Source organism: Pelophylax lessonae, assembly GCF_965119305.1.
Source record: "Pelophylax lessonae genome assembly, chromosome: 5".
Lineage (NCBI taxonomy): Eukaryota > Metazoa > Chordata > Amphibia > Anura > Ranidae > Pelophylax > Pelophylax lessonae.
This window is the reverse complement of record NC_138772.1, coordinates 508,293,522-508,313,342: the sequence shown is the minus strand read 5'-3', so window position 1 is coordinate 508,313,342 and position 19,821 is coordinate 508,293,522.

Sequence of the window (19,821 nt, the reverse complement as noted above, 5' to 3'; positions counted from 1 at the left end):
ATTTTTTCATTTTTTTGGGGGGGAATTTCATATAAAAAATGTTAAAAATATTGTTATTTTTTCAAAATAAACGCTATTTTTTTGTTTATAGCGCAAAAAGTAAAAATCGCACAGGTGATCAAATACCACCAAAAGAAAGGTCTGTTTGTGGGAAAAAAAGGACGTAAATTTCGTTTGGGTACAGCGTCGCACGACCGCGCAATTGTCAGTTAAAGTCGCACAGCGCCGAATCGCAAAAAGTGGCCTGGACGTAAGACAGCAAAATCCTCCGGTGGTAAAGTGGTTAAACATAGTCAATGTTGATTGAAAGAGTGAAATTCCACTTGAAGTACATACGTACCATTTGGATTAAGGTCAGCAGAGGCTGCCTCTAGTCTCTGCTTCAACCTCCCTCTCTCCCAAGTAACATCAGATTTTAAAAGGGACCCTGATGTAAGGGGGCTCTGATTGGGACCCTGATGTAAGTGGGGCTCTGAAGGGGACCCTGAATTAAGGGGGACTCTGATTGGGAACCTGATGTAAGGGGCGCTCTGGCAAGGACCCTGATGTAGGGCGGACTTTGAAGGGCGGACCCTGGTAGGGATTCCGGTGTAAGAATGCTCTGATGGGGATCCTGATTTAAGGGGGACGCTGATTGGAACCTGATGTAAGGGGGGCTCTGGTAGGGAACCTGGTGTAAGGGGGACTCTTATTGGGAACCTGATGTAAGGAGGGCTCTTATAGGGACCCTAATGTAAGGGTGAATTTGATGGGGAACCTGATGTAAGGGGGGAACCTGATAGGAATTCTGGTGTAAGGAGGATCTGATAGGGACCCTGATTTATAGGGGGCACTGGTAGAGACCCTTATGTACAAGGGACTCTGACTGGGATCCTGATGTAAGGGGGGTTCTAACAGGGACCCTGATATAAAGGGGACATTGATGGGGAACCTGATGTAAGGGGGGACCCTGGCGCAAGAGGGGGGGCCCTGATGGAGACTTTGATGTAAGGGGGAATCTGATGGGGATTCTAGTGTAAGGGGGGGCTTTGATTGGGGCCCTGATGTAAGAAGGTCTCTGATGGGGACCAGGGCCGGCCCTACCATGGGTCCCGCTGGGTCCATTGGACTCAGGCAGCAATTTGAGAGGGGCAGCAAACCGATGCCCAAGATTTTTTTTACAGCAGTTTTGTGTGTGACAACTGCTCCCTGGGCCGCTCCACTGCCCTGTAAAAAGGCTGCCCTGGTGCCCTCAACACACATACTCATAATTGCCGGGCGCAAGGGTGCTCACACACAGTCTAACACCCGCTGTTAAACACCCGAGCACACATGAAGGGCCCAGGTGTGTGTCCTGCCAGGGCAGGGTACCCAAAGGAGACAGAGAGCAAAGATCCCTTTCCCACCGGCTCCACCAGCAGTCGATGTTTGGGCGCAGCTTGCATTTCTATTGGATGGAACTGGAGGAGTAGATGCAGCTGGCCTCGTGCCCGGCCCGCCTTCTTTTGCCCTTCTGCTCACGCCCTTTGATGGGCGTGATTTTTTTTTTGATTGGGGGCAGCATTTAATTCTTGGACCCAGGCAGCACAATGTCTTGGGCCAGCCCTGATGAGGACTCTCATGTAAGAGGGCTCTGATGTGAATTTTTTTCAGCCCAGGAATATTTCTAAAATATAAATGTATCCCTCATACTGAAAAGTTTGGTGATCCATGCATTAGAGTCTTGCCTGGGTCTAGTGTGCTATAAGTAGGGATAGACCGATTATCGGCCTTACTGATATATTGGGGGCCAATATGCACTTTCCCTGATATATCGGTATCGGCCCTGAAACTGGCCGATATTGCTGATATTTTTGTGACGTCATTCTGCCTTCTTAGGCCACCTCCCTCGCCTTGGACAGCCTCATCTGGAGTCATGACTAGTCTCGTGGGAGTATATCACAGCCATACACCCACCCACAGCAGCCCGTTGCCAGCCAGCCACCCACACCCACAGGCCCTGTACCAGCCAGCCAGCCACAGGCACTGTACCAGCGAGCCAGCCAGCCACCCACAAGCCCTGTACCAGCCAGCCACCCACAGGCCCTGTACCAGCCAGCCACAGGCCCTGTACCAGCCAGCCACCCAGAGGCCCTGTACCAGCCAGCCAGCCACCCACAGCCCCTGTGCTAGCCAGCCACTAACCACAGGGTGCCAGCCAGTCAGCCACCCACCCACCACAGGGTGCCAGACAGCCAGCCACCCACCACTGGGTGCCAGACAGCCAGACACCCACAGGCACTGTATCAGTCAGCTGCTCACAGGCCCTGTACCAGTCAGCCACCCACAGCCCCTGTGCCAGCCACCCACCTACCAAAGGGTGCCAGCCAGCCATCCACCACAGGGTGCCAGACAGCCACCCACCACAGGGTGCCAGACAGCCAGCCACCCACCACAGGGTGCCAGACAGCCAGCCACCCACCACAGGGTGCCAGCCCCCCACCACAGGGTGCCAGCAAGCCAGCCATTAAGCATTAAACAAAAATGAACATGTTCAGTACCAGATTTGTGTCAAAAATTGTCTTTATTTTTCAAAACTTTAAATATACAAAATATCGACCCATATCAACCGAAACCGATACGTTGTAACCAAAATATCGGTATCGGCCCTGAAAAAACCATATCGGTCTATCCCTAGCTATAAGGTGTCATTCTTTCCCATCTGAAAAAGTTGGAAGGTAGCCCTACACTTGGTAGCTCTCCAGCTACTTCTGTATGTATTGAGTGAAAGTGGCGGAGCGAGTGAAGGCTGCTTCCAGTGAACCTTAAAGGCACTTGTGAAGTGGCATTGAGGTCTGAAAAGATAATCAGGCTTTGTCATTCAAAGACTATATTAAAATTGTATATGAACCTGAAAGATGGGCCCTTAGGGGTTGATTTACTGAAGGCAAATACTGTAGGCTGTTCACTTTTCAAGAGAAGTTACACTTTTCAATGAGCCCCAGAGCTTAATGTGATGAAGTTTCACTTTGCAAAGAATAACTGACCATGTGCATTGAAAATTTATAAAAAAAATTTGGCTTCACATGATTGGAATATGGAAGTCAGCAGAGCTTCACCTCATTTATTTAGCTTTGGGGCAAATTCCCTTGTAAAGTGAAACTTCCTATGCAAATTGCCATCTATTTCCCCCTAGTAAATCGACCCCTAGGCATCTTGCAGTACTGAATCTTTTCAAACATAATTAAAGGGACCCTGCTGCCAGATTATTCATCTTAACCAAAAATCTTCCTGTGTTATGTGTGAATACTGTATATTTTATGCTTGCCATTTACTTGATTTGTGAATGCCAAATTAAGTCGTTTTCATCTCGTGGCCTAAAAAGTGACCCTTTTATATTCTGTTCTGAGGACCATTAGAGATAATTAGACATAAATTAAGCAGAACTCCATTCTTAAAGCTGAAGAATATCAGATTAGGTGCACTTAATACTTCTTTTTATTGTGTGCTCCAAATGTACCTGTGCTAAAGGCTAAAGCAAAATGCCTGGCAACAAGTGGGATCAGATGGTGAATTGTTAATAGAGAAAATCTAATCGGTTTACCATATAATGATTGTCAGAGCCAGTGCAAGGATTTTTGTCTGCTTAGGCAAAGGTGCAAAGGTTTTGCCGCACCCTCCCCACTTTTTTGTAGGTGTTTGTGTGTAGGGGGATAAAAAAAAATGTTTTTTATTTTTATTACATTTTTTATATGTCTCCTTATAGGCTTACAACAATATTGGTTTCTTTTTTATTAATTTATTTATTTTTACATAACTTTTATTGCTATCACATAGGGGACCAATTTAATAGCATATAGGTGACAGGTTCTCACTATGGAGACACCCGGGGTCTATTAGACCCTGGATGTCTCCTCTCTAATCCACTGCAGCTGATGGAATTCAGACCGTGTTCCATCAGCTGCTTCCCCCATCACTGATCCCGAAGCATGGCAGCTTTGGTCCAGGAAGTGACATCATACACGTCACTTCCTGGTCTGTGTACAGGAGGGAGGCTATACAGGAGGTCCACTGAGCTCCCTTCGCCTTTCCCAGTGACACCCGCCATGACAGCACCGGGCCCACAGGTGGGACAGCGGAGCCCAGGGAATTTATTCCTGTGTTTCTGGCCTGTAGGGTAGCATATTATAATGAATAGGCCGCCCTACAAGCAATGCTCGGAAATTGTTCAGAAATGGGTACACACTTGGTCACACCAGTAGGCGTGAACCAAGCCATTTATATCAGATGTGGTGGCATGTGTTGATCAATACACAAACAAAAGGTGCAGTGCAACCAGATAAAGTCCAAAAAGGAGAAAAACGCTCCCTAAAAAAAAAGTCCATAAATAGTAGAAAATTCCAAAAGGTAGTGTGAAAGTGGGAACCATCAGCCACCTCAGGTGATATCTTCCACCACCAATAGTAAATCAAGCCTCTCACCTGAGGGTATTGACCCCTGAATCAACAGGGTGGTCAAATGCACTTTGCCCAGCAAGGGCTAAAAATGGGTTAAACCACCAGAGAAATCCAGCAGTGGGTGATGTCACAAGCAAGCCTCCCCCTCCTGTATGCGTTACGTCCGACAGGACTTTGTTGCACTGACGAAGTCCCATTGGACGTAACGCGTACGGGAGGTGAAGGCTTGCTTATGATATCACCCGCTGCTATCCTGAGCCTGCATGAGAGCAGATTATCTGTAATACTACAGGCTTTTTTTCAAGTCGGCCAAATGTGAATTTTCTATTTGGTTTTAATACAATAAAAAGGCTGATTGCGACAGAGAGCACTATTCATCTGTTTTATTTTGTATGCATCATTGCGGACTTGCCTGCATCAGAATTATCGTAGCTGGATTTCTCTGGTGGTTTAACCCTTGTTTAACCCTTGCTGGGCAAAGTGCATTTGACCATCCCATTGATTCAGAGGTCAATACCTTGAGGTGAGAAGCTTGATTTACTATTGGTGGTAGAAGATAACACCTGAGGTAGCTAGGATTCCTACTTTCACGCTACCTATAGGAATTTTCTACTATTTATGGACTTTAATTAGGGAGCTTTTTTTATCCTTTTTGGACTTTATCTGGTTGCACTGCACCTTGTTTTTGTATTATCTGCTGAGGTGATGTGAAATATTCCTCTGGTGTTCAGCTAGCGCATTTTTAATTCATTTTATTTTATTTTGGTAATTTATTCGTTTTTGTTTTTTTTGTGGGTGTGATTTCTGCTTTGATTGATTTTTTGCAAATATGTGTTGATCAATGTATGCCAGCACATATACATTGTAAAACCAATATATTTTAATAGGAGCAGTTCACACCAGTGCATTGCACTAATGTGTAGTGCACCTGCACTGAAAAAACGTAGAACCTGCTTTGTTTTTTGCAGCTCAACACACATAAACGCAAGTCTGTTGAAGTTTTCTTTACAAATAAAGCTTAGTGAAGTAAAAAAAATATATATATATATTTTAACACATTTTAAAAACGCAGTACACCATTTATGCGCGCTCAACACACACTTTGTGACATGAATGGACCCCTAATAAACATGTATAACAAAATCTATTAGAAATTAACCGTCCAACCAAACATGGGTTACAACATTATTCTAATATCTATGGTGGTGGCATCGTCCCCCCCCCCCCCTACCTTCCTTCACCATCAATCACTCTTGTGGAAAGGAAAAATCATACAGGTTTGAAATTATTTTACATTTTTACATTTTTTTTTTTATTTATCTGAAAATAAATCGTTGCTGGAAGGTTGCCTGCGTTTTCTGATCCCCACTCTATTGTTTGGAAAATAAAGAGACCTGTTCTATTTGTTGAGCTACTTTGATTAGCTTTGTCCTGGGAATCCTTTCCTTCCAGCCTTAGGAGGTGAGTGCTCAGCAGGGGGTGCTGTCATCTCTCTTTACCCATGCTGGGCTCTGGGAACCGGTCTTCTTCATAGCCCAGGGGTCATTACAGTACAGTGTATATAGCATACAGCGCCATGGGATCATTCACAATGCAGTGTAGCTGATGTCACCCTCCATCAATCTTCATCCTCTGTCTGCTGAGGCCTCACTGCCTCCATCCACATGTAGTGATGCTATAGGAGAGTTATCTGGAGGCAGAATGACACACATGGCCCATTGCAGAATGCCTGCGGCACTGTACAGAGGAATGTGACCTGCACTCCTCAGTCTGAAGTGCTCTGCCTGTTTAACAACATCAGGTCCTGAAGTTTTACCCCCTTAATGACCACGCCATTTTTTTGTGATACGGCACTGCGTTACTTTAAGGCTTCATGCACACTGGACATTATAAAAATGCCAGTAGCTTTGTAGTGAGTTTTTCAGCATTTTTTAGCTTTTTTGCATTGGCGTTTTTCTGCGTTTTTTTAAAGTTTTTTGGCGTTAGCAATTTTTTTGGGCGTTTTTAGCTACAAGTCACTTCTCTGCTATTTTAGTAACTCCAACTTTCCCACAATGCAGTGCTTGCCAGAATTGCATCGATTGGGTGTTCACACTCATCTGATAAGATTTAGGTGCGGCGAAAAAAGAGTCCTACAATATTATTATTATTATTATTATATAGTATTTATATAGCGCCGACAGTTTACTCAGCGCTTTACAACTTGAGGGTAGACAGTACAAATACAATACACTTTAATACAGTAGGAATCAGAGGGCCCTGCCCGTTAGAGCTTACAATCTAAGAGGGACGGTTTTTGGTGCAAATGTGGACCCTTTTTTCCCTGCATCAAAATCACAAGCAATTCTGTCAAGCTCCTTGCATTTTTCAATCGTTTTCGGGGCTGTCATTCATGGAACATTAAGCCCCCGTTCACATCTGGCATATTTGACATGCGATTTTGTTCATGTAAAATCGCATGTCAAATCAAACCCATTACCGGCAACGTCACTGTCCGAATTGGTGCCAACCCTGACTTTGGGGCACTGCACCGATTCCCAAAAGTAGTTTCTGTACTACTTTTGGTGACTTCAGGGCGATTTCAATAGACATCCGTGCATGAACCCGTACAGATGTCAAATCGCCCCCCCCCCCAAATTTGCACTGACATGCGATTTTGAAATCGTGCACATTCAGCTGAATTATTTCAAACCCGCCCTCAGTGTGAATCAGTGCTGTTGCCGGCAATAGGCTCTGATTTGACATGCAAATCGACATGACAAATCGCATGCCAAATCAGCACAATGTCAACAGGGCTTCATGTTCCATGAACGATACCCCAAAACAGATTGAAAAATGCAGTGCACTTGCCAGAATCGAATCGCATGGGCGTTCACACCCATGCAATGCGATTAGGTGTGGAGAAAAAAAGGGTCCTACAACATTTTTGTGCAAAAAACGTCAAAAAACGCCAGTTAGTGGTGTTTTTTTTTTTTTATTTTGGCGTTTATTGTCGTTAGAGCGTTTTTACAGGTAAAAACGCCACTCAAAACTAACTAATTTTCATTTTTTTATACATCCAGAAACTCCTCCTCCCAAAAACTGCTGATAACAGCCTATGTGTGCATGGACACATAGGATAACAAGCTGGGGGCATTTACTGGCTGTAGATAAAAACGTCCGACGCCAAAAAGAGCCGCTGTAAAAACGTCCACTGAGCAAGAGGCCTAAAGCCCCGTACACACGATCAGATTATCGAACGATCTGTCCTCCGTTTTTTGTGGCATGCTAGTCTGATGTGGAAAGTGAAGAGGTTATTTTCATACGAATTTTCCCGTACAACAGAATTCTACTTCAGAAGTGATGTCATGTGTTGGATTGCTTTGTATGTGTTCTTTCTTCTCTGAGCATGCCTAGTCTTGCTCTTAAGATTTTTTTCCATCGACATTTGTACTAATGAGACGAAAATCGGACGTTGTTTTGACGGACGACAAAAATTTTATAGCCTGCACATCAGGATTTTGTCACCCGAAAAGTCGGAGTTGGCTGTCGAAAGCACTATACTAACAATCCGAAAATCGACAGATCAGTCGTCGGACGAAATTTCCCTTCAGATTTTCTTATCGTGTGTACGGGCGGGCCTTAATGCTTTTTATTCTATTGCTTTTTTTTAAGCCTGGGTTCTGTTTGGAGGTGTCGTTCATGGAACATAGCCTGGGTTCACACTGGTGCATGCTGAACACCGCAAGTGATTTGCACCAAAAAATGCACTCCTGTGCACATCACATGTGATGTCTGTGCGATGCAATTTGAGCCATATATTTTGTATGGCTCAAATTGCATCACATTTGCACCAAAATGGCTCTGATTTGGCATGCGATTCGACATTTCAAATCTACCCGATGTGAACAGGGGCTTAATGTTCCATGAACGAAACCCTGAAACAGATTGCAAAATGTATTGAGCTTGACAGAATCGCATCGCATGGGTGTTCACGCGATTTTGATGCAGGGAAAAAAGGGTCCACGTTTGCACCAAAATGTTGTAGGATTCATTTTTCCCCCGCACCTAAATCTTATTGCATGGGTGTGAACACCCATACATTGCAATTCTGGCAAGCACTGCATTATGGGAAAGTCAGGGTTACTAAAATAGAAGAGAAGTGATTTTTTAAGCTAAAAACGCCAAAAAACGCTGAAAAACGCCAATGCAAAAAAGCTAAAAACTGCTGAAAAACTCACTACAAAGCCACTGTCATTTTTAAAACGTCCAATGTGCATGAGGGCTAACTAAAAACTGTGTGACGTGCGACGCTGTACCCAAATAAAATTGATGTCCTTATTTTCTCACAAATAGAGCTTTTTTTTTGGTGGTATTTGATCACCTCTGCGGTTTTTATTTTTTGCGCTATAAACAAAAAGAAAATCACAATTTTGAAAACCCAATAAAAACATTTTTAAAAATCTAAATTTTTCATCAATTTAGGCCAATATGAATTCTGCTACATATTTTTAGTAAACAAAATCCTAATAAGTGTATATTGATTGGTTTGCGCAAAAGTTATCACGTCTACAAACTTTGGGATAAATTTAGGACTTTTTATTTATTTTTTTTATTGTTTTTATTAGTAATAGCGGGGATCAGCGATTTTTAGCGGGACTGCGAAAATGCAGCAGACAAATCTGACACTAAGGGCCTGATTCATAGTACGGCGAATTGGCGTTTCGGCGTGATTTTGCGAAGCGGCGATTATTTAAGTCTGAAATTGGCATTCAAAGAACGGCGGGCGGAAAATAGCGCCTAGTGTGAGATTCATTAAGATGCAATATGGTCAGAGCGCGACTTAAAACCACGCCAGCTAAAAGCTCGACTAAAGTTTAGCCAAATTTTCCCCTGTACCCCCAAAAATCCCAAATCACTGTGGAAGGTGTGGAAGTCAATTTGGAGATGACTTGCGTTTAAAAAATCTCAAAAACTGACTTAGAAAGAGAGATATCTGCGAAAGTGTGGAAAGGTTAAACAGCTCCTCCAGCCGCGAGCTGCGAACTCGCGAATGTGCGCATGCGCAACGCCAAATTGGCTCAAAAAATTTCGCCAGCGCGATTTTGGGTCAATTTTTTTTTGAATACCGCTTGCAAATCCGCTGTCTCGCCCATAGAAAATGGCAAAAACCGGCGGAATTGGAAAAACATGCACACTTCCAACAAGGGATCCTTTAGTAAACACCATCACATTCCATACACCTTTCCTGCTAACTCCGAAATCATAGCAGTCAAATCTACAGTGTTTATATAGAACCTCCACATTCTCTGAAAAAACCCACAAAATATTACATTGGGGAATTGGTCGTCAGATAGAAAAAAAATAGATGTAAAACATATTTCAAAGAAAGATTATTAGCATTTCACACATATCAAGGAAATGTCACAATTTTGACAATATTTTATGTGTTTCCAAAGAATGTTTTTAGAAATATATTGCAAATACTACCTTTCCTGACAGACTCCATGGCAGCACACGTATGGGTAGGCTCCGCCTCCTCTCCTACCCTATAGGACCCCACTCCCATAAATTTTTGCTCCAAGCCAGGAGCCGTGTTCCTTTTTTGTCCTCCTTCCGCAAGAGAAGTCTTACCTTATAGGATGCGTTTTCTTACATACCTGGTGGCGTGTGGCTTTCCTGGATGATGCCTTTCTACCTTAGTCCAGCAATCTCAGTACTACTGGGTGGACCCGGGCAATTTGAAATGATGCCGGAAGATGCCATAAATCCTGAATGAGAGGTGGGCTGCATCGCTTGGCCAAACGTCCTTGCTACTAGCGGGAGGCCCTTATGCCCTGACGCACACGCTAGTCTCCGGTTGAGGAGCGTTCCAGGTCCTTCTGTCGGTATTGGTGGTAATGTATTGCTTACTTTATACTTTATATCGTTTTGCTTCCTGGTTAGTATGGCGGCTGGAGCGCTCCTGCGTTCCAGGCCGTCGCTCTCGGCTCCTCCCCCTGCCTCCTGATTCCCAGTTGGGTGTTCATTGCGAGGCTTGGTTCCTAAGTGGTCTGCGCATGTGCGCACGCCACTTCCGGTCCTCCATGACGCGGTGGCGTCGGGGGGGGGCGTGGCTTTACGGCTCCCGGGAAATTTAAACAGCTGATGGAGCTGTCATTCTTGGGATGTCTGTGGGCTTTTGCGGCGGCCTCCCCACGCTGTGTCTCTGCCTGTGTTTGGTAAGTCCTGTGCTGGGTCAGTCCTGCTTGAGTGGGGGAGGGGAAAGGCGGCTATGGGAAGGTAAGATTGAGTTCTTACATCCTTCCTATTGCAGGTTATCTCGCTGTGATTTGCAATGGATGCCTCACCGCCCCCCGGTGGCCAGTCCCTGCGCAACAGGTGAGCTTTAGCTTTTAACTCTCGCTTGTCTGCCAGCTGGCTTACTGTAGCCTGAGCTTTTCTTTCCTTTGTTTTCAGCCCTTTTAGGTCTGACCAACGTCCTGCATCGGGATCAAAGGATAGATCACCTTCAGGCCATCACCATGCATCATCCAAATCCAGGCACCATAGATCCAGGTCTAGGTCTAGGCGCCATGATGATTGTCCAAGCCGGTCTTCCCGACATGCTGACCGCCCCGCACACAAATCTTGCTGGGGTTGTAGGGCTGTAGTCCCTGAGGATAGATCCTTGTGTGATGCCTGCTATTCTCGGGCAATCAAGGAAAAACAAGTCCCAGATCCACCAGTGGAAACCCTGGTCAGGCGGATCGTGCAAGAATCCTTAAGGGATTGGGATTCCAACCGGCTGTCTGGGCATACAACCGATACTCCAGTTCTCCCTCAGAGGGAAGACGTAGAGCCAGGCACTTCCCAGCCGAGTCGCTTCTCGGATTCCTCTGAAAGTGAGGATGACCTAGAAGACCAAAGTTCAGGTTTTGATTTTGCCATGATCTCTCCGCTAGTAAGAGCGGTAAAAGAGGCGTTAAAATGGGAAGAGCCAGCAGACTCCCCAGCAAAACAGAAGAAATACTTTAAACATCTCAAGAAAGAACGGGATCATTTCCCTTTTCTGAATGAGCTGGGGGAAATCATTACAGACGAATGGCATGGAGTTGAAAGAAAGAATTCCTTATCGTCCAAATTTTCCAGGTTATATCCTTTTAAGACCGACAAGGTGAAGCATCTTGATTCTGCACCTACAATAGACGCAGCCTTGATGAGGCTAGTCAAACACGTTACCCTACCTTTGGAAGATTCCGTCTCATTTAAAGATGGTCTGGATAGACGAATTGATACGGATCTCAAAAAGATCTATCTGTTAGCTGGTATGACCTGCAAGCCAGCCCTAGCCCTTGCAGCCGCATCCAAAGCTATGGAGGCTTGGGTAGATAACGTGGAGACCACACTGAAAGGTGTCTCAGAAGAAGCAGCCAGAAGCTCGGCTGTGTATGAACTAAGGTTAGCAACGGCCTTTTTGGGAGAGGCTTCCATTGATATCATTCGCCTGGTGGCGCGGGTCATGCTCTCTTCTGTCACGGCCAAACGTGCTTTATGGTTACGTCCCTGGCTGGCCGATCCTGCTTCCAAACAAGCCTGGTGCAGGATTCCGTTTGAGGGTGCGTCCCTTTTTGGCAACAAGCTGGACAGTGCCATTACCCGTGCCACTGGTGGTAAATCAGGTTTCCTCCCTCAGGATCGCCGTTTGTTTGACCGCAGAAGATTTCAGCACAAACCAAGTTCGGATCGATCCAGAGAAGCTCGTTCTTACAGGCCTGGACGTGAGTTCAGAAAGAATTGGAAAAGATCTCAACCTACAGGTCAGAAGTTCAACAAGGGAACACCTTCTAGTGGTCGGGAGACCACAAAGTCTTTTTGATATCAGGCCTGCTCAAGCGTTGCGAGTAGGCGCTCGTCTACGTCAGTTTGCGCACGTTTGGGCAGCCTTGATTACGGACCAGTGGACCGTCAAGACTGTGTCTCATGGTCACGTTTGGTCTTTCGAAGAAACTCCAATTCTGCGGTTCATCCCTACGGCTCTACCTCGCGTGGAAGAAAAGAAGTCAATTCTTCTGTCATACGTAGATTCCCTGATCTCTCAAGGTGCTGTCATCCCAGTTCCGGCCGAAGAAAGGTTTCAAGGCCTTTATTCACCTCTATTCATGGTGCTAAAGAAAAACGGTTCTTGGAGACCGGTCATAGACCTGACTCATCTGAACTCTTTCATAAAGAAAGAGAGGTTCAGGATGGAGACACTCTTCACTATCCGCCAAGTGGTGCAACCAGAAGATTGGATGATCTCCATAGATCTAAAAGATGCCTATTTCCATGTCCCAGTGGCAGCAGAACTACAAAAGTTTCTTCGCTTTGCCGTGGGTCAAGTGCATCTCCAGTTTACCTGTCTCCCTTTCGGGCTTACCACCTCACCTCGAGTCTTTTCAAAGGTCTTACTGGCTATTGTAGCTCTGATCAGATCGAAAGGGATCCGACTGTTTCACTACTTAGACGATCTGCTTCTTCTTTCTCAAGACCAAGCACAGATTCTGCAACACAGATCTCAGGTAATCTCCACCCTTCAAGAATTCGGGTGGCTCTTGAATCTGGAGAAAAGCCATCTGGATCCGTCAAAATCCTTGATCTTCCTGGGGGCACTCTTCAACACCTCCAGAGGCACCATCTCTCTTCCAGTGGAGAAGATTCCGGTGATCCGCAGCAGAATACAACCGGCAATGTCAACTCCTTATCTTCGGGCATCACAGTGTCTGAAAATAATAGGGACCATGGTCTCCACGGCCCCCATGGTCAAGTGGGCACAGTGGAGGATGAGGCCCTTTCAAATCGGTTTCCTCCGCCAATGGAGCTCTGGGAATCCAGACACTCCTGTACGGATAACATCCTCTATGAGGGCGAGTCTGTCTTGGTGGCTACAACGGGAAAATCTCCTGAATTGTCATTCGATCGTTCCAGTTCCTTGGATCGTTGTGACATCGGATGCCAGCCAGACGGGCTGGGGTGCGCACTGCCTGTCAGAGGTGGCCCAGGGCAGGTGGGACTTTCCCACCCTCGGGTTGGTCTCAAATGTCCTGGAGCTTCGGGCAGCTTTTCGTGCCATCATGGCTTTCCGTCACTTGGTGAAAGGGTCCTCGGTCCTTCTACGGCTAGACAATACGACGGCAGTCGCATATATCAAGAGGCAAGGGGGCACCCGCAGTTCCTCCCTTCTGGAAGAAGTGAAACCGATCATGGCATGGGCCCAACGGAATCTTGCCAATCTATCAGCTGCTTATCTTCCAGGAGTCCAGAACGTTCAGGCAGATTTTCTGTCAAGAACCAATCTAGACAACAACGAATGGTCTCTTCATCCAGAAACCTTCAAGTGGGTCATCTCTCTGGGGATTCTTCCGGAAGTAGACCTGTTTGCCTCTCCAAACAATGCCAAACTGACGAAATTCTACTCGAGATGGCGTTATCCCCAAGCCTACGGGGTAGATGCTCTGACGGACCACTGGAAGTTCCACAAAGCATATGCTTTTCCCCCGGTCCCAGTGATATTCAAGTTCCTGCAGAGACTCAGGAGAGAGAGGGTAGAAATCATAGCAATTCTTCCGTTTTGGCCAAGGAGGCCCTGGTTTCCTCTGCTGCTCCAACTGAGCTTTCGGGATCCTGTTCCCCTGCCATTCAGGTCGGACCTTCTATCTCAGGGTCCAGTGCTGCATCCATGCCCAGCGCAGTTACATCTCATGGCATGGTCCTTGAGAGGGAAAGACTAAAAGCTCTTGGCTGTCCAAGTGCGGCAATGTCCACAATGATGAGTGCCAGGAGACCGGGCACCAACAAAGTCTACGAGAGGATCTGGTCTAAGTTTGAGGATTACATGTCTAATGAGTCCGATTTCATCACTAATCCTAAGATCCATCACATTCTGGGGTTCCTCCAGACAGGCTTAGACCTATCTCTGGCTGTTGGCTCTCTCAGAGTACAGATCTCAGCAATCTCTGCCTTCACGGGGACCTCATGGGCAAAACATCCTCTGGTCCGGCAGTTTTTCAGAGGTGCGTCAAGAATGAGACCTCCCAGGAAACCCAGGTTCCCCAAATGGGACCTTCCACTAGTCCTTGAGTTTCTCTCAACAAAAGTTTTGGAACATGGAGATTCCTTCTTCCTTAAGAATCTGTCTATGAAGACGGCCTTTTTTAGTAGCCATCACATCGGCTAAACGTGTCTCTGAAATTAGTGACCTAGGTTGCAAAGAACCTTTTCTGACATTTTTTCCTGATCGGGTTGTCCTGGTCCCTATGCTAGGGTCCAATCCGAAGGTAAATTCAGTTTTTCATGTCAACCAAGAGATTGTTTTACCTACATTCAAGTCTCAAGATGACCAGAGTACCCATCCGTTGGATGTGGGCGAAGTCCTTCAAACATACTTGAAGTTCACAGCTTCCTTTCGCAAGTCAGACTATCTATTTGTTCTCTTTTATGGAAAGAACAGAGGCAAGAGGGCTTCTTCCAGAACAATTTCTAGCTGGATAGTTCAGACCATCCAGTGGGCATATAGAGCCAAGGGACTGGCTCCTCCGGAAGTGGTGACGGCTCATTCCACCAGAGGGATTTCTACGTCTTGGGCGGCTTCCCTTCATGTTGCACCAGATGTCATTTGCAGAGCGGCCTCATGGTCCTCAATTAACACTTTCATGTCACACTATTGTGTTGAACCTGCTTCTTTATCCTCAGTTGATTTTGGTTTAAAGATTTTGTCTGTTGACGGTGCAAATTAAACCTATTTCTGTTTGACCAGCAGTTGCCCACCCGGGTGTGTATGGCTAGTTATTTCCCATACGTGTGCTGCCATGGAGTCTGTCAGGAAAACGGAAAATTTATATCAATACTTACCGTAATTTTCCTTTCCTGATAGAACTCCATGGCAGCAGGAGTTCCCTCCCATCTGCTGGAGTAGTCTATATATGGAACACGGCTCCTGGCTTGGAGCAAAAATTTATGGGAGTGGGGTCCTATAGGGTAGGAGAGGAGGCGGAGCCTACCCATACGTGTGCTGCCATGGAGTTCTATCAGGAAAGGAAAATTACGGTAAGTATTGATATAAATTTTCCGTTTTTCTTCCATATGGGTATGGCCAAGTGTTACCATTTTACTACACATTTAACTGAAGGTATATATATATATATCCCTTATACTTGGCTAATTAGCAAAGTATGCCCAACAAACAAATAGAGCTTTAGCTCACAATATTGCTACATATTGACTTTATGTGGCATCTTTTGTATTTTGTTCATGTCTTTAGATTAAAAGTTTGCTGATACACATGCCTTTTTCAAACATGAACAAAATTAATGATGTCAACATTTGGAGGATTGGAGATATCCAAGTGTTGCCCATACAGAGGGCACCTTCCGGATTCGAACTTACAAACCTACAGCAGGAAGGCAGACTCCCTAATCATTGTGCTATTTCTCAGTGAGCGTTGGGTGTTTTCCTCATGCCGTCAAAATGCTCACATGGGAACAGGGGCCATTGAACTGAATAGGATTGGATTTTTTGCCTGTTTTGGGAGCTGATCCTTGAGCTGGACAAATCCCCCTCAAACGCCCCCAAACGGGCTACGTTCACATGTACGTGTTTGTGGTCTGTTTTTGGGGCTTTTGTAGGTGATTTCATATAACAATGCCTGCCCAAAAAATGCATGTCAAAACGCCTGTGAAAACGCCAGCCAAAATGCACATAAGAACGCATGATATAATTGCCACGCCAAATTTAGGGATGTTCATGAGTGATGAGTCAGATTGTTGGCTTACATATCTGGTCAATTGTCACAATCTCACTTCCCAAATCCCAAAAGGTGTGTTTCAATTGTTTACCTAAATATATATTTCTCTCTCTCTCACGTAATTGTATATATATGTATGTATTCCTGTATCTAAACATTCTAAATAATGACTAGCAAACTTCAAGAGAGAATTTTTTCAATTCACATATACTATACACACCTACATACATTTCTATTCCTCATTTCTATTTCCCTTGTTTTGGCAACTGAGCATGCTCCAAAACACACAGGACACACACAGTTAATTTTTGGACTAGGCGTTACCATTCTGGGTGTGTTTGCTTGGATTATATATAGCTCACTCAGACATCAGGAAAGATTTGACCTACGAAGAGGTCCAATATATTTGTGTGTCACATGTTTTATGGGTAACATTTTTGGCCCTTTGTTATTTATGGAGGTGAGATTTGGCTGTGTTGTGTGTTGACTCTCTGTAAGTATTTATTGCTGTTAACATAATTCTGTCAATCTGCACATGCATCTGTTGATTATGGGCTCTTTGTCGATGTATATGGTCTAAATGTTGTACAAAGGTTGTTTTGGTTTGAAAAATACAAATGTAATAAACAGCATGTTTCCAATTTTTTTTTAAAATGTCTTCATGTGTCTAAATAAAGTTTTCTGGTGTCCACAAATGTATGTATTTGTATTTCTTTTTCTAAGTTAAATCTGCTTAATGGTTGTGTATGTTCACTATTCGCGAATTCGCGAATATACAAAACCGCGTTCTCACATTTATACATGAAACCGGAAACGAAACTTTTGGTGCGTGCACACGTTTCCGGAAATTGTCCAGGCCCTGTCGTAAGTGTGCATCATGGCTCCTGCACTGTTTACAGCCGAAATAGTGGCATTTGTGTGTAAGGTAAGGAGGGGGTGTGACTGTGCAGGGTGCGGGATGGGGGATGGGGGATGGTGGCTGGGTGGGTCGCTTATCTAGCGGGTGTGCAAGAAACTTTTGGTCTGCTGATCTGCGCATGCACTTTCTGCCTATTAGACGTGATCTAGAAGCTTCCTGTTATAGAAACTTCCTAGATGTGAACCTGTTCCCTATATATATATATATATATATATATATATATATATATATATATATATGTATGTATGTATGTATGTATATATGTATGTATGTATGTATGTATGTATGTATATATGTATGTATGTATATATGTATGTATATATGTATGTATGTATATATATATGTATGTATGTATGTATGTATGTATATGTATATGTATATGTATATGTGTATATATATATATATATATATGTATATATGTATATATATATGTATATATATATATATGTATATATATATGTGTATATATATGTGTATATATATATGTATATGTATATATATATGTATATATATATGTATATATATATAGTATGTATGTATGTGTATCTAAAAAATATATATTATACAAAATATATATATTAGACAATATATATACTATGTATATATTATATACAATATATATACATTAGATACATTATAGAATATGTTATATACCATATATTAGTGTATATAATAGGGAACAGGTTCACATCTCTGAACTTTCTATATAGATATAGATAGGCATACCCTGCTTTAAGTACACTCACTTTATATACAATCGTGAGTAAGGACACAGCTTGTTCAGCTTGCCATGACACTGCTCACAAACCATAAGTGACAGGGATAACAAACTTAGGGAGCAACGACAGGGTACCCAGGTACCCAGGACTACACCATATCCATTTTGTGGCTGGCCAGCTTGCCTAGGTAATCTATCATGTCATAGTCCTGGATCCCCTTAACATGCTCCCACATGGTTTGGGAGTAAGGCTATGTCAATGTGGCCAAAATTTACAATGGAGCTGGTGTATTTTCATGCATCGAGAAAAGAAAAAAGGGATTGCTTCACTTTAAGTACATTTTCAGTTTACATACATGCCCTGGTCCCATTGTGTACTTAAAGTGGGCTATGCCTGTATATAGATAGATTTGATTCGTTTCAACTTTTACACAAAATGAAACCCAATTATCTGTGACAGATTGCTCTGACGCTTTGGAATCTGTCTAGATAAAGACAAATGTATTGACCCTTTTCATATATGCAAGATTAGAAACATTATATTCCCTAAATGCATAATGCCAAAAATTATTGCCTTACATACATCCATACACACTGCAAGCTCGGCCCCGTTTGTCTTGTCTGACACTCTTACCATCATAAGCTGGATCTGCACACAGCAGCTAATTGGTTCACCTGAGATGGAATCAGTGATCACAAAAATCTGGAATGGTCATGTCTTCAAAGGATTGCCTTGAACAAATCACCTCTAAAAGAAACACATGAGTGTATAATCACTTGTCTCAATGGATCACATTCCCAACACACCCATCTCACACTGCCATATGATAATGAATGGGGGTGTCCATTGCAAGTTAAATACACCCCCAGATCACATTGCTTTGTTAATTTACAGATCTAACTGGAATCTAATGGCACTGCTGTGAACCACTATGCCATCAAATTCTGCTGGGGACCTTTAAAAAGGATTATGTGTGATTGTGTGGATAATTATGCCACCTTAAATTTGCATCTCCCACATACCATGTGCAACTCTTGCAGGAATTGTGAATCAAGGATAATTCAGCACAGCATAATGAACAGACACATTGAGGAGTGTAGGAGCACAGCGTCAGATTCCCCAATCACACTATGGGGTTTTAACTCCTCCATAATTTTGCCACTTTGGAAACCAAGTGCTTACTTTATGTATACTTTTTAGACGGAACTACAATTTCTAGTAGGGTGATATCATTGCATGAGATTTTCCCTCACTTCCTGTCTTAGTGTCACCAAGACAGGAAGTGAGGGGAATATCACTGTGGGGAAATAGCTTGCAATTGTTGCCTTATAATGTCCATAGTATATATAAAAGGAAAGAATTGCTGGCTATATCCCCACGGGAGATTCCCTCACTTCCTGTCCTGGTGACACCAAGACAGGAAGTGAAGGGAAATCTCCTGCAATGATATAACACTGTTACATGTTCTAGTTATGTAGCAAACTTAAGAATATACAAAGCAAACATCTTTTTTTTTCCATTTTGGCAAAATCATGGATTAATTAAAAAACTATCTTTGTTTGTCCCGTGGCTTGCAGGAAAAACATTTTGCCTTGATTCCACCATCAACACAGACAGGGGAAACCCTCCTGCGGAGCCATTGTGTTCTCCTGGTGCTGCCCCTGCCAGGAAAACACAGTGATTATTGCTAGTGGCTACAAGAGATGCTAGCGATAAGTGTGTGTAAAATCTGACAGACTGGTTGTACGTTGTCCTCCAGGTGATCGACCAATCAACTTGGGTACCTTCAGCCTGGCCATACACAGTTTAAATCTGCATCTCAAATGAAGCAATCCCATTTACATATAACACTCCATAAAGGAGAATTGAGGGGCTTATCAGGTCTGCGTTAAAAATTAACAGCCACACCCAATCAGACAGCTCGTGTTAAAAGGGACCTGAAAAGCAATCTGCATGGCTTGCTTTTCCAAGCATTGGCTAGTTTAGTGAGCCTGGACTAATAACAGTCACTGTAATGCTACCCATACT